Source organism: Leptosomus discolor, chromosome 2, assembly GCF_034619465.1.
Source record: "Leptosomus discolor isolate bLepDis1 chromosome 2, bLepDis1.hap2, whole genome shotgun sequence".
Taxonomy (NCBI): Eukaryota; Metazoa; Chordata; class Aves; order Leptosomiformes; family Leptosomidae; genus Leptosomus; species Leptosomus discolor.
In genome coordinates, this window is record NC_141392.1 from 20,456,702 (window position 1) to 20,481,960 (window position 25,259).

The window sequence follows — 25,259 nt, forward strand, 5'->3', positions numbered from 1 at the left end:
GAGCTGATGTGATTTGTTTTGTTTTGTTTCAGTTTGAGATTTTTTTAAGGATTAATTTGCAAGATTTTCCACAGCAAATTCTTGATATAGCTCCTATTAAGGTTAGTGGGAGTTAGTGGCAATTACATCAGACAGGACTAATTAGACTGAGATCTGTATATTAATTGATCTAGGAGATGCAGGAAAAAATGCTGAGCTGTAACAGCTGAATTTTGAATATGCATACTTAAAAGCCAGTAGTTAAAATGTTGCATCATGCACCCAAATGGTCTACCTTGTTTTATACTACTGTTTATCATGTCACTCTTCAAGAGACACAGAAGTATTCTAGATAGAAATTTGAGCCTTCTAATTTAAAAGAAACCTGAATAGTCTAAATACCTCAGAAAAAACATCTTGAAGGCTGCTGGTGGATTATGAGCTAATCATTAACATTTGGTAATGTAATCTTCACATAAGAGGACTATAAAAGTGAAAAAAATAGGGATAATGAGGGAGAAAAAAAGAGAAGGTAAAGAGATCAGCAAGATTGGAAAACACACTACACAACAAAAATACAAGGGATTCAGAACATTTGATTTAACAATGAGGCGGACAGCTATCACAGTTCAAAAATATTTACATGAAGGGGGAAAATAAGGTAGGTAACAGAGGGCCCAAACACAAAGGAAAATAAACTGAAAGTAGATTAATTAAGTGTGAAGACAGATACTTATGACAGGGAGACCATTTAATCACTAGAAATATTTCCTGTGAAACGTGGTAGATTCTATATTGTTTGGGGGTTGGTATTTTTTATTTGGAGGTGGGGGCTGGTTTCAGGGCATTTTGTAATTGAATAAGCAGAACAGTAAAAACAGTACAGTGGCTACTGTATTTGAGAAAAATTACTTCGGGTAAACCCAATTACCTGGTTCGTACAGGAAGCGATGTTAGATTATCAGCGTTTCTTGGAAACTCTGACAGTTTTGATTAATAAGGGATTACAGAACAGGGACAATCTTAAAGACTATGAGTGTCAAACTTCTGGTTAAATTTAATACAGATATAAAAGAGTCAACACAGCTACCGATGTCACCACACTTGCTTAATGTTAGCTGCATAAATCACTGTTGTCTACTCAAAATCCCTTCATTCTTCTCCCAACAACAAGATAACCGCTTCCTAAGATCTGCAGCTTCAGCCATCCAAGAATTTCATAGCATTTTGCAAACTCAATTATCCTCACTTAGGATACACCGTATGTATCAGTAGAAAAGCAGCCATAGAGAATCAAGTGTTACAAAGCCTCAGGTCAGGAAGCAGGCTGCATCCAACGTTCTGCAAAGGCACACAAAGGCTTCAGGAGTTCCTTGCAAACCAACTTAATTATACATGGAAATTTCAAGAACAGCATCCAAATATGTAGGTTCCAGATTTCTCATGACCATAATGCCTCCTTAAACATGAGCACCTCATTTATGTACCACAAAAGAGACAATGCTCCCTCTAGTCAATTATTGAGATGCTCTTTGAGTGCATTGTGATGAAGGCAGCTTTGATTCTGCACTGTTAAGTTTAATGGAAGCTTCTCCATTTTTTGAGTGGTACCATGGTCAACTCCAATAAAAATCAAGTAATGCATTACAGAAATAATGTAAATAATACAATTGATTATAAGGGAAGGTAGACAGATTATATTAGTCAGGTTATAAAACTTTTATATGCCCAGGAATATAAATTAATAACAATTAATTATTTCTGGACATGTATCCATAGAGGCTCTGCCTGCCCTCCACTAAAGCACAAAGTCTACCAGCCAGCAACCAAATTTTCTTGCAAAGGATTCACTCTTGCTAATATTAGATTGACACATTTACAATATAAATCAACCAGTGTTAAGTGCGCAAGCTTTCCAGCTTTTTAAAAAATGCAATAGGAGAAGCCCAGCATCCCTCAGTTCAGACTTTCTGAAGTCTTCCCAATTCCTGTAGGTGACTCGATTGACACAATGAAAGTGGGCAACAGTGAAAACTACTAGATGCTAACGTACCTTTGGGTTCTGGAAAGGCCTGCATCCCAAAGACCAAATGGATAGACTGCTTCCTTGAGAAATGTTGTGGGGATTTTGGGTTGGGCTTATTTTTTCCCCAGAGGTGACAAACTATATCCAGTAATATCTTTCACATTTAAATTGTAAGTGACTACACAAACCCTAGCACATGTAGAAACCTTTCATTCTACAGCATCACACTCCTCTGGGAGAAAGTGCTGAGCAAGGAATTAAAATGGAGCAAGCTACTTTCAAATCTGTAGCAAAGTTTGGATTTGTTCACTTGCTTTTTCACTACATTAAATACACCTGTGGAATTACAAAAAAGAATTACCATACAGAGGAAGAATAAAGTTCTGGTGCTACCATTGTTCATCTGTCTTGAAAAAGCAACCACAATCAATTACAACAAATGGATAGCAAGAGAAAATAAACCAGCAATTAACAAATAGAGTCGGAGTAGTTCTACTCCCAATAAACCAACACAGTGGAAGGTGAATAATTTATTTTTAGGGAACATCTACCTAGTCTTAAGAGATGTCTCTTTTTCATCCACTTGCAATGATATAGCTCTATTCACTGCGTATTTAAAACAAATACACATATAATCAGTTTTTTTATACCCAGAACCAATATTTTTCTGGTATCATCTTTGGTATATAGCAGCTTGCAGAACTAGTACCAACAAATAAAATGCATCAAAGCCTCAATTCTTGCTGGGGTATTAGATAATATTTTTGAAGAGATTCACTCCCTTAGCAAACCAGCTACCACATTAGGTCACACTGCACAATATCTGTACAAACATCAAGATTTTCTATACAGCACGTGCATTCCAGACTTGCACATAAAACATCCTATATTTAAACAAAGTCAGTTGTGCTGTTACATACAAAACTTGTTAATAATCACAACTACTGAATATTATTTATTTCAGTAGTATTTGCACAGTGTTTGTATAAAACTAACTCTATTACCATAATCTAAACATGAAGAGTCATAACAGAAGTCAGGAGGTCTACTGTTGGGATCAAAAGGGTACTAGATTCAATTGTACATTTATTGTGCATTTGGACTATTCCAAATACATTCTTTGTAATTTCTGTGACAGTAAGACATAGTCTAAACACCTAATATTGATTCTTTAAAAAAAAAATAAATTAAATTTATTAATTGGAAATGAAACATTTAAAATAGTAGGGTCATGTTTATAATTATGATGTACATATACATAGAACTCTTAAAATCCCAACCGCTGTGTTAAAACTGCCAAACACTTTCTACTCTGGTCTATTTTTATGATTTTTTTTTTTTTTTTTAATAAGCTCCAACATTTTTCTCAGAGCTTGCTCTTGCAATAAGCTTTATAAATTCATCAGAGAAAACACTGAAAGTGGACAATTCCTTTGTCTTTGATCCATATCTAGTCACTTATAAAGCATTAATCATTAACTTTAGCAGACTGCTAAACTAGTAAACTTAGTTTTCGAACTTTCTGCAGGCCTGATTCCCTGCCATAGCTAAAAGATCAGCAGCAACAGCTTACAGCAACAATGCCTCTAAGTTACTACTTTTGTAGCAAGAATTCAGGACAGAAAAGCCAATACCACCAAGCAAAGCCAGCACTGCTGAACTACTTCCCCATGCCATATTCTTCCTCACAAAGTCTCAAATTCCTCCTCCTTCCCCCTGAGGGAATTAGAAGGAACAGGATCTTTCCAAAACCAGAAAGTAGAGAAAAGAATTAAAGCAAAAATGGAGGCACAATGAATAGTCTGTGCAGGCCAAATATGCTTGTTAACATATCCTTTTGGTACTCTACAGCAGCAGCTTCTCTGGTACCACAGATAACAGCCTTCTGCTGCTGCCAGCTATGTCTTTGAACCAACAGCGGGGAATGACTGACTAATGATGCATAATTAAAGCAGGTTGTGGAGGGTAATGGATTGTTATACTTGCATAGAATTAACTTTTCCTCACATTTTTCCAAGGAAAAAAAAAAATGGTTAAGAACATTGCATCCAAGACAACAAGCAAAAATGTTACATCAAAACATTTTGTTTAGGTTACCAAAAGAAACACCTTCAAGTAGGGAAATTCTAGATTTACAGTTTCTAAAGTGAGTTTTTATTGCCAAGACATGAAATAGTCTTTTACGACTGTCATATATATATTTATATTTAAGACCCTTCATCCACTACACAGATTCGATTTACGAGGGAAACAATCATAAATTTGGCAGTTCTTCACCATCAAAAGTCTACCTTCCCACCCTCAATAAACTTTCTTTTAATGAAAGTTATTAGTGACATAGGAAGGGTTTATGTGCCAAATATTAGATGTTATGTACAGCATACAAGACATTGAAGGGCACAATCCCTACTACTCATTTGTGTATCCAGTTTGTAGCATTGGATAGATATAAAACAGTACAGTTATTTCTATCTGGAAGGCAAGTCTAATGTAGTCTAGGAAATATGAATGAGCTCTGCCTATGTGAATATAACATCCATCTTACATAATTAACTAACATTACGCTTTGCATACATATCTAAGGAGAGCCATATGGTCATCAGTTGAAGGTGTTATTGACAAAAACGTCACTGTTATGAAAAAGAACTGCCATGCTTTATTCTCCACCTGTAAGAACTTGAACTCTTTAACATCTGTTAATCTTTCAAGACATGTTTGCACACATACTCTTCACAGAAACTTATGATCAATGAAGAGCAACATTTTTAAGACATATTATGAGGCTCTACCTGCATTCACTGAAATAAAGAAACTACTCCATTGAGTAAAGCTACATCTTTCCTCTAAATAGACATACAGTGAAATTGTAACTACGCCACCTTTAGAACAAGTTATTGCCAAACCCTAGAAGTTTGAACAGGAAAGAATTCACATATTTTTTATTATTTCACTGTCTCCAGATAAAGCTTTTTTCTTCTCCCCTCCAACTGAGGAAACTCTTTATGCTACACATAAATTTCATTCCAAGAATGTTATAAAGCAGCATAACATGACAGAGGTACCTCTGCTTATGTTAAATCAGGAGTTACCATGTGGGAGACAGTAGAGTTTCACTGACACAAATCTAATTTTAATTAGAATTACTATTTGCATTTTAGTATTACATTTATTCTTCATTAGCTACAGATACAAATGTTATTAAAAATCTTCAGATCAGATCCTCACTTCTATTCCACTATATATTTAATGTTATTGAAATTCTTATCATTGGATACATCAAATCCAGTGAAGTAGAATATACATCAATTCCCTTCCAATTAACAAAGGTGGTTTTTTCCCTTTGGTTTTTTATCATGTAAGGTTAAAATCCTTCCGTTTGAGATACTCTAGTACATTAGTTATCCCTATCGAGTAAATATCGCTGAAAAAGCTACTCTTCATACTACAACTCCATCTTAAAAGTTGCCTTAAAACAGCCTAAGGTTTCACTCCATTAACTATGGAATGATGTAAAATGCACAAATATCACCATCTCTGAAAATTTTAAATAAAACTATTCCTGAGCGTTATCTGGTCTATATGCCAAACTTCTAAATCAACAAATCCATAATTAATGTATCCATCTGTCATAATGCACAAAACCCGGGTAGCTCTGTGTATTTATTGTTACTGTTCAATCCTGTGCCCCCTTTCTAACCAATCTTCTCTGTCCACTATGTTGAATGACGACAATAAACTCAAAACAGAATTTTAAATTCTGTGTCTCACAACATACGAATTCCAGTATAAACCAATAAAATATTATGCTAGAAGGCTTTTTAAAGGATTAGTAGCATCTGTAGAGTATGAACTAAAAGACTTCTATATTTTCTGGTGTTTTACAATGACTAAGAAAATATTCACTAGGTAGATTTTACCATCATCACTAAGGTTGCTTTTAGAAAGCAGTAGTGCACAGATTGGAAAGAAGTGAGTGCACACCTACACATCATCTGTTTTGGAAAAATTTTTAAATTTCATTTGAAATTACAATTTAAATTTTTCTTTTCTTCCTTTTCTTTCATCCTCAGCATGATATCCAACATACTGACAACAAAAAGGGGAAAGAAAAAAAAAGACAGAAGTCATTTTCCCACTGTGTTCTAAAGGCTCCACACTAGACATACACCATTGAAAATCACCATTTTCTCTCAAACACTTTTCTTTGTAAATAGGTCTCCCTGCAAAAGTTTTAGTTCCATACAGGTAACTTAAAAAAAAATCAGCTAATTTGTATGCCATCCCTACACCAAACTACTCTTTTCTAAGTAGTGATATTTCCTTGTAAAATTACATAATTCATTTTTTTGCTAGGTTTTAAAATAAAGAAGGGCGTTTAAAACCATTCAATGTGTACTTCAAGTTGATCCAATGTAAACAAAAAATTGTTTTTATTTGCTACGCAGAACAAAATTACTATATCAAGATAGGTGGTATTTTAGCCTGCATCTTCATGAAATGTCTCAGAAAACTGTATTTCAGGTAGTTCTAGTCCAAGTTTTTTCTTAAGAAGTAAAGTTTTCAGACATATCACCCATGAGTTACCTCATTCCTCACCCTAAGCTTCATGACATTAGAGGCATCTGATACGAATTATAAGTGCAGTGGATCAATTAGGAAGTGAATGTAAGAACCACTGCATGAATTACATCTGGCATAATTTCAGTGATATCTCAATGTCACTCTAGCTTTAAAATATTTCAAATCAAAATATTAAATGGAAAATGTTTCAACACGAGAGAAAAAATGAACAAGTATAACCAAGATATAAATAACCAAGAGATAAAGACAATACCACACAAAGCAATAAGAAGCCAATATAGAAATACAAGACAAGATCGGTTCGTAGGCAGAACGATCTTCTTGCCAAGTCTTTAGAGTACCGCAGCTATAGCTAAGTGTCAGAAAGAGGGGGCGGGAGAAGAGACAAATATACCTCAAAAATGAGGAGAAGCAACAGGATGTGCTCAATTGGTTCCACCAACATTTCCAGCAGATGTCCCAGGAACTGACCCAGGATTTCATTTCACAGGTGGACAGAGGCACAGACTCCAAGACCACCAGTTTTTCAGGATACCAGCTTTTGAACTCTCAGATCTCTTGGTTCATATAACCCCAGCATGACAACGGCAAATTACCACCTCACAGAAAACCAGCTGTAGTTAGGTACCTTGCTATCACTTTCATCTGTAACCTCACAAACCCACAGATCATATGTGTAAAGAAGAACTGCTGCTATGAAAATATGCCCCAGGAAGCAAATAGCTATTACAAAATTATTAATAAAGTACTGACAGATTTTGTCTTGTTTTGAAGGAAAGAATATATAACGCAGCTAGCATTCCCAAGATGCTAAGTAAAAAATAAAAATAACAATATTACAGCACAGGAATCACAGAAATTAAATTACCAGGAAAGGCTTTTAAGTATTTTCTACACAAATAGCAGGAGCACATATAGTAAACTGTATGATATGTTCAGAAGAATACATACCTGTGCTGTTTTGTCCGTTCAAATATATTAATATAAATAGGCAACATTTTTAAACACTCAGACAAAAGGTTTGATATGAATTCCACAGGAATCTACTATCATTCTAAACATGAGTTGTTCCTGTGACATCTGCAGGAATACAGTATAATTTAACATTTGAAAAAAGGTTACTTTGATCCTGAGAAGTCAGACGAACCCTCAGATTTACTTTGCATGCATTTGAGTATTCAACATTTAACAGTAGAAACCTGAAAGAAACCTTTCACAGCCTAAAAAAGAAAACCACAAAAACCAAGTAAAGAGACTCAAAGAGAAACCAAATCCTTCTTTACAGTCTGAAAACTTTCTTCAATATTTATTCAATAGGGTCAGAAAGAAAATCAGTATAAGGGGGAAAAAAAAAAAATCAGCTGAAAACCAATTCAGTTCAAGATTCAAACAGAAATCAGCATCATTACTTCAATATATGGGACCTATCATCCACAAATGTATTTTATTCTTCTCCTATAGCACTCTTTCACCCTTTAACAGCTTTCAACAGACAAGGAAAAAGATGCTAGAAACAATTTGCCCATTTAGAAAAACAGCCCTGTTCTCTACCAATACCAGTTCAGAAGGTTGATTCTCTTATTCTCATTAAATAAAACATCCCATCATAAAAATAAAAAAAAGTCCATCCATTTCAATGTGCTCAGTCTCAGTGTGACATACAGGACTACTACACTTCAGACTACAAGAACTGAAAGTGTTGAAATAGGGATCATTTATGACTATTACAGCTATTCCTCCCACCTTTGTTCCAGAATTAGTGGGCAAAAAGGAGTAGAATAAACAAGTTTCAGAAGTTTATTTTACCTTTAGGTTTTTTTGGAGTGTTATAAATTACAGGCTCTGAATGCTTTTTCTTAACAGGACTACAGACAAACTGCAACTGTTTCAAACTTTAAATGAATCTAAATTACCTACAGTAAACAAAGAAGAACTGAAAAAACATTACAAAAAAATGGAACTTGCAGCAAATACAGACCATATATTTCAATCTATAAAGCTAGATAAAATTTTATGGTGTTACCTTTTATATTCACCGATTATTTTGGAATGTTCATGCTGAAATGTGCAGCGGGTTTGTGAGTGTTCCCGTCTGTTGCTGTCAACGCCATACTCCATAGTACTGTCTATATAATTCTGAGACAATGGAGATTTCTTACACCGTCCCACTACATGGATTTAGTAGGCGCATGTCACTTTGCTTGCATTTAATTTGAGGCTCCATTTACTACTGACTTTATAATTCTTTGTCAGGCCATTTATTTTGCAGAAATCCAGTGGTTTTGCTTGGCACACTTACTCGTCAATAATAAAAAAGCATAACTAACCAGAGGCCAATATGGGCATGCAACATTAATATTATTGTTCTAGTTCACAGCAACACAAACAGAAATAATTCAAGAATAAAATAACTTGAAGCATTCATTTGACATGATTGAAGGTGTTGATGCAATCATCCAAGGTGATCTCAGAGCAGGTGAAACTATTTGCAAATTTAGCATAGTGTTGTCTGGGGAAAAAAAGAAATTAACATTTAAAAAAAATATATATGCAAAGGTCTTTACTTGGAATAAAGTAAATTATGATTGCTTCAAAAATATCTTTAAAAGTTAGCTACTTAGTGATTGTAAAATTAAAACCCCAAGGAAAAAACTTCGTATTTAACCTTATTTGAGTATTCAGCCTGGTAGTAGAAGGCTTACAAAGTTCCATTTGCAAGCCTACTTAATTCAGTCAGATCATTTTATACAACTGATTTCTAATTGAGTAAATATAGAGGTTATATGCAAATCTTAAAGATCCTTTTTATTTCTTTACCCAAGACAGAGACAGAACTTGAGAACTTCTGACTGTCAGATAGTATACTAGCTGTTCAAATGTGGTCCAAAATTCTTGCAACAAGAGATAAGCAAGGCAGAACAACCTTGTAGTGTTGACAGGAATAAAAATGATATTGCACAGAAATAAATATCTGACATCTCCATATTATGTCTAACAAAAAGATGTAAAACAGATGAATGTCAGCTAGTACTTTTCCTTCACTAATACTAAGCAATTTCAAGAGGATTTCCAAGCACATCTAGAGACTGTGGACAGGAACAAAGTATGGTTATACATTTATGTCAACTAAACATGTGGAGATAACTTAATTTCCATTCAGGTTATTCTTTATTTTGAGTATTAATATTGCATTGCAGCATACGGAATTACTTTGGCAAATGGGGCCTGCTTGTGAAAAGTGCTATTCTTTCGCTCTCCAACAGTCATTCTGTCATACAAGACCACTAACAATTCTAGCAATCAAGAAGCATAGCACGTACACAGTATTATTTCTTCTTTATTTCACAGATGGAGAAATCGTGCCATCTCCAAAAAGCATGTGTTATAGTAGGCATCTTAAAAGGAAAATTTTCTCAGTATGTTAACAAGGTAGTGACCTCAAGTCAGAACATTTTGTATGCAACTACTTACAGCTAGCCAGGAGAGACATAACACAGGTGGGTGAGTATTAAAGCTTAATACTTACATGAAAGTCATCAGTCAAAAGACAGAACCAGTCCTGAAAACAAGTTTCTCTGTCCTCATGGTCTTGGCCATTACTCATGCTTTTTCTAGCGCTATTACATTAGCCTAATAAACCTGAATTCCACACAGTCCCATGGCTTCAGCAGGACAGATGGACAGCCCCCTCTACAGCTGGTGCTGACCATACTCACCCAAGAAGGTAGAAGAGGAATTTTATTCTCCTGAGGAATCAAACCCTGTCTCCCACATTCTGAATACAGTACCACAGTTTCTGCCCACACTTTATAGAAGTGCCTATCACTAATCTGTGAGAAGTCAGCTTTTACTTCAAGGCCTATTGAATCACACCTTTCAGAGCAGGAGGGTGAAGGCATGCCGAGTTTCTTAATTTCAGTCAAACATACATATAAAGTACAAAACAAGCCCTCCAAACACGTCAGAATTAAGATCCAAGCATCAAAACTAGTGTAAACACTTTTATAGAACTTAAGTCAACTTCCAACATCTCTAGGCACCTCCATGGATAGAAACCAGCTGACCTGCAGATTTCAGGATTGCAAGTTTGGACTTCAGTAGTGTTTAGGTAACTATCACATTTTTAATAGATTTGTAACAGGACTAAGTCTGTTATGAATGAAATACAAATGAAAATGTGTGTAAGAAAGCAGCAGCAGAACTACCAGAACAAAAATTAAAAGAAGAGCCTGCCTGGTTAACAAAGGACACTATTTTGGGGAAACTGCTCCCAGAACACGGTTCCAAGCTGCAAAATTGAGGAAAAGCTGCTTCTGTCAAGACGAGAATGCCTGTGCTCAGACAGGAGCACTACACTGACAACTTCTCAGCAGAAGACTTCAATCTGAAGGCAGGCAGACGGCAGCATAGTTGCAGCATTGTCACATGTGCCATTCATTTTCCTGCTAGCCAAACAAGGAAAGACATATTGCTCATAAACCTCTCAAACAGAAAACAGGTAGGGGTTGCTGCTTATTATTTAAGAGCTACAGAAACTGAAGTAAACAAAATTTGAATCAAAGTACCATGCCACCATAGCATCTGCCTTACAAGTACAAAGAATCAGTCCAAAGACTAGTTTGCCGTTGGCAGCAAAGGGAGGCCAAGAGACATAGCGAGTATTTCACATCCAGCATCCCTTCAGCTTCATGCTGAACAACAGAAATCCAGGCCAGACCACTTAGAAGTTTTTATGAATAAGTGGTGACAGTGAGTGAGTGAATGAAATCTATGAGAGCACAAGCGTGACCTGATAAAATAACGTGCTTCAATATTTTGCTTAAAAAAAAAAAAAAAAAAAATCACTTCCCCTCTCATACGCTTGCATAGTTTTGATTAGATACTTGAACTCCTTGATTGGTTTTGACTACAAGGTAGCAAAGCCTAGGGTAAGTCTATAACAGTAGAACTCCAGTGTTTTAAACAGAAGCCAAATGTTTTTTCTAAATTAGCATCTCTGTATCTCACTGAAATGAAACAGAAATCAAGAAAATTAAAACATGATAAACATCGATTACAATAGAACTTTAACATGCAAAAATCCATGCTCCAGTACCAATAAAATATTTTGTGCTTTGTATTCAAAGTTTTAATTCAGGCACTTTCTCAGTTTCTCTATTTGAAATATATATTGTTAATAAATAAGTAGATTTCTATAAGCAGTCATTATCTTATACACAGAAATCTGTTATTTATTTATTCATTTGTGTCATTCTCATCCTGGATGAGCGGCAAAGACTGGAAGGCTAGAACTTATCGTTCTTAAGATCATTAGAACATGAATTCTATGATTCCCTTTCACTTTTGTCACACTATATATTATGATGATTGCAAACGTCTGATAAACAGAAAAAGTACAATTCCAGGTTTGGATAATGCCTTTAGAACATATTAAATAAATGGAAATTACCAGTAAACAGGAATAGTCTTGTAGGAGAAGCTAAAGTTACAAAGGATTTTGGGGGAAAGCAAGCAAAATGAACTGTAATCATAAGAAAAAGCTTTGAAGGCCAAGGTATAAAACTTAATTTATAAAACTTAAACTAAAAAACTACTAGCACAAATAAAGATGTTTGCACATAGCTCCGTCTACAAGCAGAGAATTTAGAGAACACGTTAGCATTTAAGGCCATAGCTGTAAATACCATCAATGAATTTGAGGCAGCAGGCATTTTCATAGTGCTGGGAGTGGAGAAGGATTAAAGACAACCTGGCAGAGTAGGTCACTGAGGTTAATAAAAATTTGAAGTACCACACATTCTTTGAGCTAAGTGTTAAATCTCACAACTTAAGCAAGCTCTTACGTGTCTTTGGTTAATAAAGTTTCTAAGTTGTCAAAACGTAATATTTCAACGGTCTTCTTAAAACATTTATTACTTTTTCTCATCAGAATAGGTTGTTCCTCCCTTCCCTACGTTGTATTTTAAGTAGATGCTTTTAAATATTAACCTTAAGTTAATTTAATTACATTGAACCTCTAGTAAGTAGGTTGTTTTGGCTTTTTGTAAACCAAAGTGGATCCGTGTCCTATTTACTGTTCCATATGAATGCAGAGGCTTTAAACCTGGGAATTTGACTGATTCTTGTAAGCATGGTGTAATACTGCACAAGAGCATAAAAATCTGGAGCTACACTTTTTAGTCTTTCTGAGCCTCCACAGAATGCCCAACAGATGCACTGTTTTATACAAGGATGACGTACATTTATCTGTACCTAAAAGACTATGAGAAAGCAGAGATCAAAGATACATAGCTACTTTGATAAATGAAGGACTGGTGCAGACCTTTCAGAGCTCATAGAACTAGTCATAATGACTGTAAAGGGGAAGACTTTCCCTACTAGCATTCCTTATATTTTCCTACACTCTCTTGGGGTTTGATCTTTTTTAAGATAATCCTCACACAATCAAGAAAACTTATTTTAAAAACACCCTTCCCCCCCCGATTGTCACTTGTTTTTAAACACGTTTATGAATTAAAAACAAGTTCTAAATTGCCATGTAATAACTCATAAAATACAGGATGTTCTTTAGCAAAATAGTATTTCAAAGCATATTATCATTCTATGTATACAAATTGCAGAAGAGGCATAATGCCAAAACATGACCTTTTCAAAAAGGAAAGATGGATGAATTGAGAAATAACATCCTCCCCACTTCCACATTTACTTCATATAGCTTCTCCAGATGAAATATACACATTTTCCCACCCCAAAATAAACACAATTTAGTGCCTGTCTTCTCACCACAAATTCTTTTTTTTTTTTTTAATTCTGTGCCAGTGACTACTTTCTCTAAGTTATGTCGATATTATGTGAAAAAAAAAAAAACTCTTGACCTTCAGTAATGAAGTTACTAGTTGAACGAGTATCTTTACAGAGATGTCTCCATCACTAAGTCACTAAGCATGACTTAGCATATTACCTGGTTTTTTCCTTGAACATTGAAATGGTTCCTTACACATTAACATATCAGCTTCTCTGCTTGTCTTAGAATCACAAGATTTATTAATGTACTGCCTTTCAATTCTGCTCTCCTGAGTCACGCAAGAGAGGACCCTGAGCCCACAGATGTCTAGGCAAAAGTGTGCCAGACATTTCCCAGGAGTCAGCTTGCAACCGATACTAAATACTGTGATTCAGGTATCACATCTTTCCAGAGACTACACATTTTTCATATGCAAAATAAATATCTGAGAATGGAAAGATAACAGAAAAAGTGAGAAACAAAATCAGCGAGCTAAAGATTGGATGGAAAAAAGCAGCAAGATTAATAGTTAATGGAAAACAAAAGGAAATATTATACCAGGCAAGGCAGTACAGATGCAGAAATTGTGATTTTGGAGGCAGATGGAGGATGTCAGAATTAGAACAGCTGTAGATGGCTGATGATATCAAATTTGCATTAGAATTCAAGCACGAGTTTTCTTAAGAAGTACAGACTGTTTTCAGTGGAAGGCAGATATTAACCATAAAAATCAAAAGAAGTACTAAACTTAAAACCTCATCAAGTTAATTAGAAAAAAACTAGATAAAGTTATAAAGCTATAGAAAATAATAGAATCATTTAGGTTGGAAAAGACCTTTAAAATCGTCAAGTCCAACCATTAACCTAACACTGCCAAATCCACCACTAAACCATGTCACTAAGTGCCTAATCTACATGACTTAAATATCTCCAGGAATGGTAACTCCACCACTACTCTGGGCAGCCTCTTCCATTTCACTACTCTTTCAGTAAAGAAATTTTTCCTAATATTTAATCTAAACCTCCCCTGGCACAACTGGAGGCCGTTTCCTCTCATCCTATCACTTGATACTTGGGAGAAGAGATTGACTCCCACCTCACTACAGCCTTCTTCCAGGTAGCTGTAGAGAGCAACAAGGTCTCCCCTCAGCCTCCTCCAGAATAAACAACCCCAGTTCCCTTAGCCACTCCTCATAAGACCTGTTCTCCAGGCCCTCCACTAGCTTCATTGCCCTTCTCTGAACACGCTCCAGCACCTCAATGTCTTTCTTGCAGTGAGGGGCCCAAAACTGCACACAGTATTCGAGGTGCAGCCTCACCCATGCTGAGTACAGGAGCACGATCACTTCCCCACTCCTCCTATTTAGCGGCCACACTATTTCTCATACAGGCCAGGATGCTATTGGCCGTCTTGGCCACCTGGGCACACTGCTGGCTCATGTTCAGCCGGCTGCCGACCAGCACCCCCAGGTCCTTTTCTGCAGGGCAGCTTTCCAGCCACTCATCCCCAAGCCTGTAGCGTTGTGTAGGGTTGTTGTGACCCAAGTGCAGGACCCAGCACTTGGCCTTGTTGAACCTCATACAATTGGCCTTGGCCCATTGATCCAGCCTGTCCAGGTCCCTCTGCAGAACCTTCCTACCCTCAAGCAGATCAACACTCCCATCCAATTTAGTGTCATCTGCAAACTTACTGAGGAAGCACTGGATCCCCTCATCCAGATAATTGATAAAGATGTTAAGCAGAGCTGGCCCAAATACTAAGCCCTGGGGGACACTGCTTGTAACCGGCCACCAACTGGATATAACTCAAGACAGTTTTTTACTCAGTGAAGCATATGCCCACCCAAGCCACGAGCAGCCAGTTTCTGCAGGAGGATGAAGCAGGAAACAGGAAAGGCTTTACTAAAGTCTAGGCAGACAACATCCACAGCCTTTCCCTTGTCCACTAAGTGTGTCACCTTGTCACAGAACGAGATCAGGTTAGTCAAGTAGGACCTGCCTTTCATAAACCCATGCTGACTGGGCCTGATCATCTAGTTGTCCTGTAAGCACTGTGTGACGGCACACTAGATGTTCTGGTCCATAACTTACCCTCGTACTGAGGTCAGTTTGACAGGCCTCTAGTTCCCCAGATCCTCCCTTCCAGCCCTTCTTGTAGATGAGAATCACATTTGCTAACGTCCAGTCAACTGGGACCACCCCTGTTAGCCAGGACTGCTGGTAAATGATGGAAAGTGGCTTGGTGAGCACTTCCAGTAGTTCCCCTAGTACCCATCTGGGGGTGAATCCCATCTGACCGCATAGACAGGTGTATGTCTAGGTCATGTAGCAGCCTGCTAACCATTTCCCCTTGGATTATGGGGGCTTCATACTGCTCCCTGTCCCCATCTTCCAGCTCCTAACTTTTTAGATTCGAACTATTTAATACACTGGCACATATTTTATAAATACCATATAACACTGGTATCACCTATCACCCTGCCAGTAGTCATGGAACAATACATGTCATAGCTACACTAAACCTACAGATACCTAAAATTTGGCAAAGTTCTAGCTGAGCTTTGGCCCTCCTAATTTTCTCCCTGCATAACCTAAGGACATCCCTGTAGTCCTCCTGAGTGGCCTGCCCCTTTTTCCAAAGGCCATAGACTGTCCTTTTTTCCCCCCGAGCTCCAGTGATAGCTCTCTGTTCAGCTAGGCTGGTCGTCTTCCTCGTCAGCTCGTCGTCTTCCTCGTCAGCTCGTCTTTTGGCACATGGGGACAGCCTGTTCCTGCGCCTTTAGGATTTCCTTGTTGAAGAATGTCCAGCCTTCCTGGACTCCTCTGCCCTTCAGGACCTCCTCACAAGGGACTCCGTCAACCAGGCTCCTAAACAGGCCAAAGTCTGCCCTCCAGAAGTCTAAGGTGGCAGTTCTGGCTGACCCCTCTCCTTCTCTGAGAATTGAAAACTCCGTCATCTCATGGTTGTTCTGCCCAAGACAGCTTCCTACAAATGCTTGTATTCTTATTTAAAAACACGCATCTTCACTGACCTTTAAATATTATTATAAAACAAAAAGATTTCCTCAAAAGAAGTAGTTGCTTTGAACCTATAGCATTAATGAATAGGTTTAGCCCACAGGAATGGGGAGTTTTATATTGTTTTGAGATATTCTACTCAATGTTTTTAAATGATTTCAACATTTTAGCCTTTCTAGTTAAAAACAAATCTTAAAATGTCCTGTTCCGTCAGAACTTTCCACTGTTTTTGAAAAAGCTCCATTTCTGTTCAGCTTTAGGCAGTTATATTCCAATTCCCCAAAATTATTTCTTCCATCAAACAAAAATCCACTAATTTGAATCAAGAGTCACTCTGGAGAGATCCAGAATAGATTGTTTCGATGTATACATATATAGTATACTAAATACAGTAGTGACATGCAAGTTACAGTATTTTAGAAAAACGAAGAGATGTGAACATTCACTGGCAGAACAGTCACTGTATCCTGACAGTGTCAAAGATGTGATGAAAGCCACATCACTTATTTCTCTATCACTGACTGATCTTACCAACATGATATGCCATTTAGATTCAGGCTTTGTCCTGGAGAAGATCAAATATAGAACTAATGTAAAATCTTTGTACTCTAAGTGGTGATAAAGAACTTGAAAAAGACAAGTTTTGGCTTCAGGTCTGCACAAGCATTCTAGCTTTCAGCACTTCACTGGGTCAGGACTTAACTTCCCACACAACCAAATACAAGTAATGCAAAATTTTGTTTTTAAACCAATAAAAATGATAAATATAGTAATTAATTTTTAAAACAGCCAATAAGCCACTAGTCTTCTATAAACAAGATAACCACGACTCCTGACTTTTTAGATTTGAACTATTTAATACACTGGCACATATTTTATTAATGCCATATAATACTGGTATCACCTATCACCCTGCCAGTAGTCATGGAACAATACATGTCATAGCTACACTGAACCTACAGATACCTAAAATTTGGCAAAGATGACCCTTAGTGACCCTCATGATCCTTAGTTACGTTTAGTTAGCTAGGCAACTTATTTATCTAGTAAATTTTACAGTAAATCATTGCAATACCTTTGATAGATGTTTCCAATGTTCAATTGATTATGACACCCATTGATCAAACACCCTTGATGATGCAGCTAGATAGCTGTTTTATGGCAGCTTTAAAAAAATCTCAAACCCTCAGAGTACCACATATTATTTACAACATGTAATAGGGCAAGAAACAGAAATGTACTTAAAGGCTACAGTAATCTAATTAAATTAGGCTGACTTCTTTTCAGTGGGGATTTGGTTCTCTCCTGACTGTTTTCCTCCATTTCATCATTCCTTCAACTCAAACTATACTTTGTTCAACTTTAATGAGGAAATTAAACTGAAGATGGTTTGGACGTCCAAAACCTTCACTACAAAACACATTGCTCTTCCTCTTGCAAAAGGATGGGTTGTCTAAACATTCTTCCTTTTCACAGAGGAGCTCATCTCTTCCTCGCTCAAAGTTACATCTCAAAGATTTGGGGGAAATAGCATTTAGAACAAGAACATTCAAGTTCTTTACTTGAAAAAGCACATGCAGCTTTATAGTACTTGGGATAGGCCTGAAAGGAGTAAATTTTCTTATCTCTATCTTAATCTTCTCACCAACTCACAAAATCATAGAATGTTTTGGGTTGGAAGGGACCTTCAAGATCCTCTACTTCCAACACCCCCACCAAGGCCAGGGACACTTTCCACCAGACCAGGTTGCTCAAAGCCCCATCCAACCTGGCCTTGAGCACTTCCAGGGAGATGGCAGCCACAGCTTCTCTGGGCAACCCATTCCAGTGCCTCACCACCCTCACAATAAAGAATTTCTTCCTAATATGTAATCTAAATCTACTCTGTTTCACTTTGAAACCATTACCCCTCAACCTTTTACTACAAGCCCTTGTAAAACATCCCTCTCCAGCTTTCTTGTAGGCCCCCCCTTTAGGTACTGGAAGGCTGTTATAAGGTCTCCCCAGAATCTTCTCTTCAGGCTAAACAACCCCAACTCTCTCAGTGTGTCTTCACAGGGAAGTGCTCCAGCCCCCTAATCACCTTTGTGGCCCTCCTCAGACTCTCTGCAACAGGTCCATGTCTATCTTGTGCTGGAGGCCTCAGGGCTGGACGCAGCACTTCAGGTGGGGTCTCACCAGAGCAGAGTAGAGGGGGAGAATCTTCCTCGACCAGCTGGTCACAACTCTTTTGATTCAGCCCAGGAAACGGTTGGCCTTCTAGGCTGCAAACGCACATTGCCAGGTGATGTTGAGCTTCTCATCAACCAGCACCCCCTTTTCCACAGGGCTGCTCTCAATCCACTCACCCCCCATCCTGCATTTGTGCTTGGGCTTGCCTTGTCCCGGGTGCAGGACCTTGCACTTGGCCTTGTCGAACTCCATGAGGTTTGCACAGACCCACCTCTCCAGCCTGTCCAGGTCCCTCTGGATGGCCTCACTTCCCTCCAGTGCATTGACCACACCACACAGCTTGGTGTTGTTGGCAAACTTGCTGAGGGTGCACTCAATCCTCCTGTCCATGTCTCCGACAAAAATGGCAAATATCACCGGTCCAAGTACCAACCGCTGAGGAACGCCACTCATCATTGGTCTCCACTTGGACACCAAGTTGTTGGCAGCAACTGTTTGAATGTGACCATCCAGCCAATTCCTTATCTACCTAGTAGTCCAACCATCAAATCCACGTCTCCAACTTAAGAGACAAGGACATCGTGCAGGACAGTGTCAAATGCTCTGCAGGTAGATGGTGTCAGTTGCTCTTCCCTTATCCACCATCGCTGCAACCCCACGTAGAAGGCCACCAAATTTGTCAAGCACGATTTGCCCTTGGTGAAGCCACGTGGGCTGTCACAAATCACCTCCTTATTTTCCACATACCTTAGCATAGCTTCTAGGAGCATTTGTTTCACGGTCTTCCATGGCACAGAGGTGAGACTGACTGGCCTGTAGTTCCCTGGGCCTTCCTTTTTTCCCTTTTTAAAAATGAGGGTAATATTTGCCTTTTTCCAGCCAGCAGGAACTTCATTGAACTGCCATGACTTCTCAATTACAATGGATAGTGGCTTAGCAACTTCATCTGCTAGTTCCCCTAGGACTTGTGGATGCATCTCACCAGATCCCATTAGACTAGGTCTAATTCACCATATCCAGAAATAAAATGACCGATCTCCAATACATTTATTTGGCCACCATCATTGTTACCTTCTGGTAATGCCCAAGTCATAGTGGAGTTCTGCAAAAAAACAAGACAATCTCTGCATTGAGGAGTTTACAATCTGTCCCATATGCCTTTACTAGACCAGTAAAGTGACTCTGGCAATCATGCACAAACTATTATGTGTAGAATTAGCACCACTCTAGACTTATTTCCAATCTCAGACAAAAGACTTGCTGCAGACTGCAATTCTGTTAACATCACGGCAATGCTTTGTACCATGAGGTCTTGTTACATTGCTGAAAAAACAAAGCCAAACACTTCAGTCTTTCATTTTATTTGACATTCAAAAATTTGTCAGCATGAATCACAGGAAAACGTAGACCTCCCTGAGAACCAATGTTAAATTCCTCATAGAAACATCTATTTTGTTTTGCAATACGTTTCTGTACAACTGTCCTCAGTGCAGCTAACCTGAAGCAGTACACACTTAAATTGCATATGTTCAGCCTTCACTAAAACAGCATCTAGCAGATCATTTACAACATGGTTAAGCGTAAGTGGTATGCTCTTGTCAATGTAAACAGCAGAAACATTCTTTAAATATGCTACATAATCTTAGGAAATGGAAAATTTGCGTCCTGAATTGTTTCGGAATATTGCTTTTCAGCAGCCTGTTCATATAAATGTATCACTAGATCTAAAAAAAACCCCAATCATACCCAAACCAAGCTAATAAACCCCACAGAACAGATCCAGAACAGTCAAGATGATTTTATTTCAGAGAAGATGTTAGAAAACTGTGTTGTTGGTCATACCATATCTAAACATGAGATATATTGAAATGACTCCATAAGACACTCATGCTATCAAACAACACTGTGTCTTCATTTATAGAGGAAACCAGAGCAACTTGGGTCTTATTCATAAATTAGCCATGTGGTGACAGATTGAAGTAAACCAAGGCAAAAAGTCTGGGCAATGAAAAAAATTTGGATATTTTGCATATGAAAGTGACAACAACATTACACATTACAGAATTAAAGAAAATTCTTTTCAATACTTGTTGAAAACTACTGTTATTTTTAAGATGATTAAATAAATGAACATGATTTTATTTAGCAACATAGTAAACACCACATACAAAGAAAAGCCTTGCGTATTAGTTACAGACAACAAGAAAGAGGACTGAACTCTGCTGAAATATAGATTTCAGTTTTTTAGATAATTTGCTCAGGACTCACTTTCTGGTGGTATTACTGCCAGAGGAAATGATGGCAGAATGAATTTCCTGTGCAGAAGCTTCAGTTTCCCAGATCAAAGTTCTCCAAAAAACCCCTCCAAAAACCATCCACAAACCATCCACTTGCTCCTTCCATCCACTAGGGCAAATCTTACCTCTTCAAGCTCAACTGCAACAATACATCTCTTACAATCCCATTACAGCCTCCCAAATTTGAATTCTCCCACCTTTCTGCTACATGCTCTAAACTCACTTGTCAACCACCTGCTCTCTATTTTACTGTAAGTCTTTCCCATATTTTCTCTTTCAGTCCTAGTCCAATGTTCTGACCTGAAAGTGAAGTTACAGATACTCCAAAAGGCGAGGAGAGAAAGGAACAAAATTGCCTTTGGCAGCTCCCAAAACAGTCATGATCCTACTGCTATCACCATAACCTTTGTAGGGATACATCTACAGCTTTATTACAGGTGGCACAGTTTGGGAGACTAGGAACATTTGGTAGTTTTGGTAGAATCATAGATTGGTTTTGCCTTGAACTTGGAAGCACTGAGCCCACTGAACCAACACAACCTGTGAATATACAGTGAAATTAATGCAATTGAGTACTGATTTACTGAACAGATACACAGTCGACCAAGCTGTCTCAGATTTTCCCCTGATGTACTTCAGGACGAGTTTGTACATAACATACATTATGCATTCTCAGATACTCATACAAAATCTCCAAATGCTATCCAGACATACCTTCTGCATGGAAAAAAAATCTGGAGGCAAATCGGGACATATGGGAGATAAAGCTTAATGCAATCTGTATGTGACTATCAGTTCTGAGTACTATAGTGTAACTCCTGCTTAACAGAAAACTTTTGTCTATGTATCCTAATTAGAACACATTTTAGAGTGATATTCTAGGCCAGCTCACAGCATGAAAGCAAAGAGCTTAGCAAAAGGTACTAGACAATTCATTCATGTGATGGTATACATCATAAACATTTTTATTCCCAACACAAGTATGTCTATACTTGCTGCTATTTTTATTGGTTGGGGGGGTGGGGAGTGGGGATGGTTTGGGGATTTTTTTGTTTGGGTTGGTTTGTTTTTAAACAACATTAATTCTGTTAGTTTATATATTTGGGTTTTTTTAGAATAGCACATAGTAATTTAAAATTGGACTTTGAACTTTTTGACATAAGCCTATAAATATTTTATGCTAGAAGTAATGCTAAATATGTGCAAGTTTGAAGGACTGGGGCTTTGTTTAGTTTTATTTAGCAGCTTTTACAGTGAATCTAGTTGGGCATGACTTTCCGAGCATCAAGTAGGCAAGCAGAAGGCAAAAAATAACACTAAAGGGACTCAGTTTTTGGTACCTTCCCTTAGCACTCTTTGTACAAGTCATCCCTGCGGTACCATTTTCTTTCATGTTACTTCTGACTACTGAAATCAGATGACATCTTGCACACAAGACAAAAAAACCTCATTTTAAACCAACTTTTCAGCATCACACTAATTCAGGAAGGCATAGTTCCTTAGATTTTTTTTTCTGTATTTTCAGTGAAATCATATATAGAATACATTTAGTATTTTTAATATAGTAACAAACATCTGAGGTTATTTGAGTGTGGAAAAAAGTTCAGGGCTACGCAGTTTGAAGTACTCTAAGAAGCAGTGGAGTTGTTCCAACAACAAACAGAATTTGGAAAACATAACAAACAACTTGAACAACATGTTGGGATTTGAACGTTAAATATGCTTTAAACTTGGAAACAGTTAAAAATAAAATTTGTTTAAAAAAGAAACCAAAAAACCACGATATCTAAAACCACACACAGGATGAAAGAATCCTCACTAGAGAAATCAAAAGACACATTTTAAAAGCAGGCCTAGAGAATGAGTATTTAAGTTTGACATCTAAAAGAAGCTAAGGACAGGACTAGAAGAGTGTTTGGGGGGAAGGGGGAGAATTTTTTTTTGTTTTGTCTAATTTCTATACTGAAATACCTGTCAAAATCCGAAATTATCTTTATGAAGTTGCAGTTTATTCTTTTATTCTGCATTCTCGATTGTCTCTCACTCTTGAGCAACTGTGTAGAAAAGACACTACACTAAATACTCTTCTTTGAAATAGTACTTTGTAATCCTTTACCTCCTACCTATTTATATTTATTATATAAGTTAGCACAAGCAATTTAAGGAAAGAAAATAGTTTAATGAAGTCAAGGAAGGCAAATCCACAAATCTTTCTAAATGCAAAATCAGCACCTTTATAGCAAAAGCTGCTGTCAGAAAGGCTGGTAGTGAAAGTTCCAGCTTCAACATTATCTCAGCTATTGGACAAATGTATTCTACATGTGCTTTTCTGACAAGAACAGAAACAGCAAACAAAGTGTAGTGCAAGCACACCAGCATTCAAACATTAGCCTGCTATGTTTAGATGATTGTGAGTTTTAGGTAGACATGGCACTAATATTAAGGCTCCTAAGGCTTTCATTTCTTTTGACGACATTATAAACCTTGAAAACAAACATCAACCACTGAAGCTGAATACTTTTTGAAAGTTGGTTCACTAAAGATGAAGCCTACAATGAAGCAGATAATGAAAATAGTTTGGTAACATTAAACATAAAGCAGTTATGAAAGGTTTAACAACTACAGCTATTCCATTGAAAAGAATTTTAACAACAATCTAAGCATAGGATCCAAAAAGGACCTTTTCCCATCTGCATGAAAGATTCACCTGTCTGACCGATCTAATAATTCCAGTAGTTGTTTGTAATAAATACACTATTACTCCTGAATAACCTAAGTGTACCACATGCTTCAAAGCCTGATATGAGCTAGATTCTCAGAACTGCACATACGAAAGAGAAGCATTGTGTCCTTTATAGACATGCGCTATTACAAGATGTTAGCAACTGACTTTTCTGTCAGTAACCATTAGTGATAACATACCATGACTGTCAAAAAATTATAGACTAGTCAGCAGTGATCCTTCAGTATATCCAGACTCTTGAATTCATAGTAAGCAGAGTTTTTTTTCAAACCCCACTTTCATGTAATGAAAAATGAATTTTCAGGTCAACCAAGATGACCAATATATTTGTGTTGCATTTGCCATTTGTTTGGAAAGAATCAGCAGTAATTCTCAATTCTATCTGTATATGCACTCCAACTCATTTATGCTAACAACTCTATGAAACTAATATTTAAGGCACTGTTATGTTTCTTTCAGATGAATTTGAAAGGTAGAAAGCATCTCCAACCATTATTCACAGATATCAAAAGAATTTCTTTCAGTTAAAGAGAAAGCAGCTATAGTAGTAACTCCTGGATGTTGCATACTGACAATAATATTAATAACGCTAATTATATCTGCAAACTTCAATGAACACTGGATCAAACCCAACATTTTACATTACCAAAATCTTTTGCTTCATTATTAAATATGTCTAAAACATATTAAAAATATCACAAGCTTACTAAAGATTACCACAGCCCTCCAACCAAGCAATTAAAGATGTTGATCTGAAAGAAGATTGCAAATTTACCAGAAATATTTTATAATTTTAACCATTCAATAAATATGGGACAAAACCCAAACCATATGTGTCGAATATATAACCACTGGGAAAAGTGTTCTCACTCATGTCAACCTAACCACAAAACTTGGGTCAACAACAACTTCAAAATAACTGTGTAGCATGGTTCTCATGAACACAAATGGGATCAGTTAAAAGGAGAAAGCACCACTGTTTCTCAGCCATTTTTGTTATAAATCACTCTTTAGTGAGCAACAGTAAAGTGCTTAAAGAGGTAGGGATTTTCAGTAGAAATCTGCAATGCTGAAATTCCAATTGGGAATCTAAGGATTTTTGACATGTCCGAAATCACAAAGAACTATAGAAATACTGTCCTAGTTTGAAGGTTAGATTTTGATTCTAAAGGTGCTCTATGGCATATTTTCTTAGTAAGCTGCATAACATTATTTGTAGCCATGCTCCAAGACAACATGATAAACCTGCTTTGGTCCAGAGAACAGGTCACCTTGACCTGATGCAGCTCCTATTTCATTATAATGCTAAGTAAAGCAAGCACACTTAAATCGCCTCTCAAGATGAGTGAAACTATTTACCAAATTGCATATATAAAACTATTGCATTGTCTTGAAAAGCCTGAGGGACTTAGAAGTTCTGAGGTAGCAAGTGAAAGATTGCTTTGCAGTTTGAATTCTGTTTTCTCATGGTTGTGCATTACTTTACAGACTAAAATTCTGATCTCCCTCCTTATTTACAGAATAGATCCCCTGGAAATGAATAAACAGCAGGTTCATGGCATACCCAGATGCTAAAGAACCTCAGACTTCTGAACACTAGACAATGAAGCTCCAAAGTCAGACCAGTCTTGCACCAAATTCCACTCTCTCCTTACAGGT

The 25,259-nt window shown here is 37.3% G+C and overlaps 1 protein-coding gene across 24 annotated transcripts in view; it reads right to left on the minus strand.

Moving 5' to 3' along the window:
• NRXN1 (neurexin 1) overlaps positions 1-25,259 on the minus strand; it is a 719,965-nt gene that overhangs the window by 441,885 nt on the left and 252,821 nt on the right. The window lies entirely within an intron of this gene.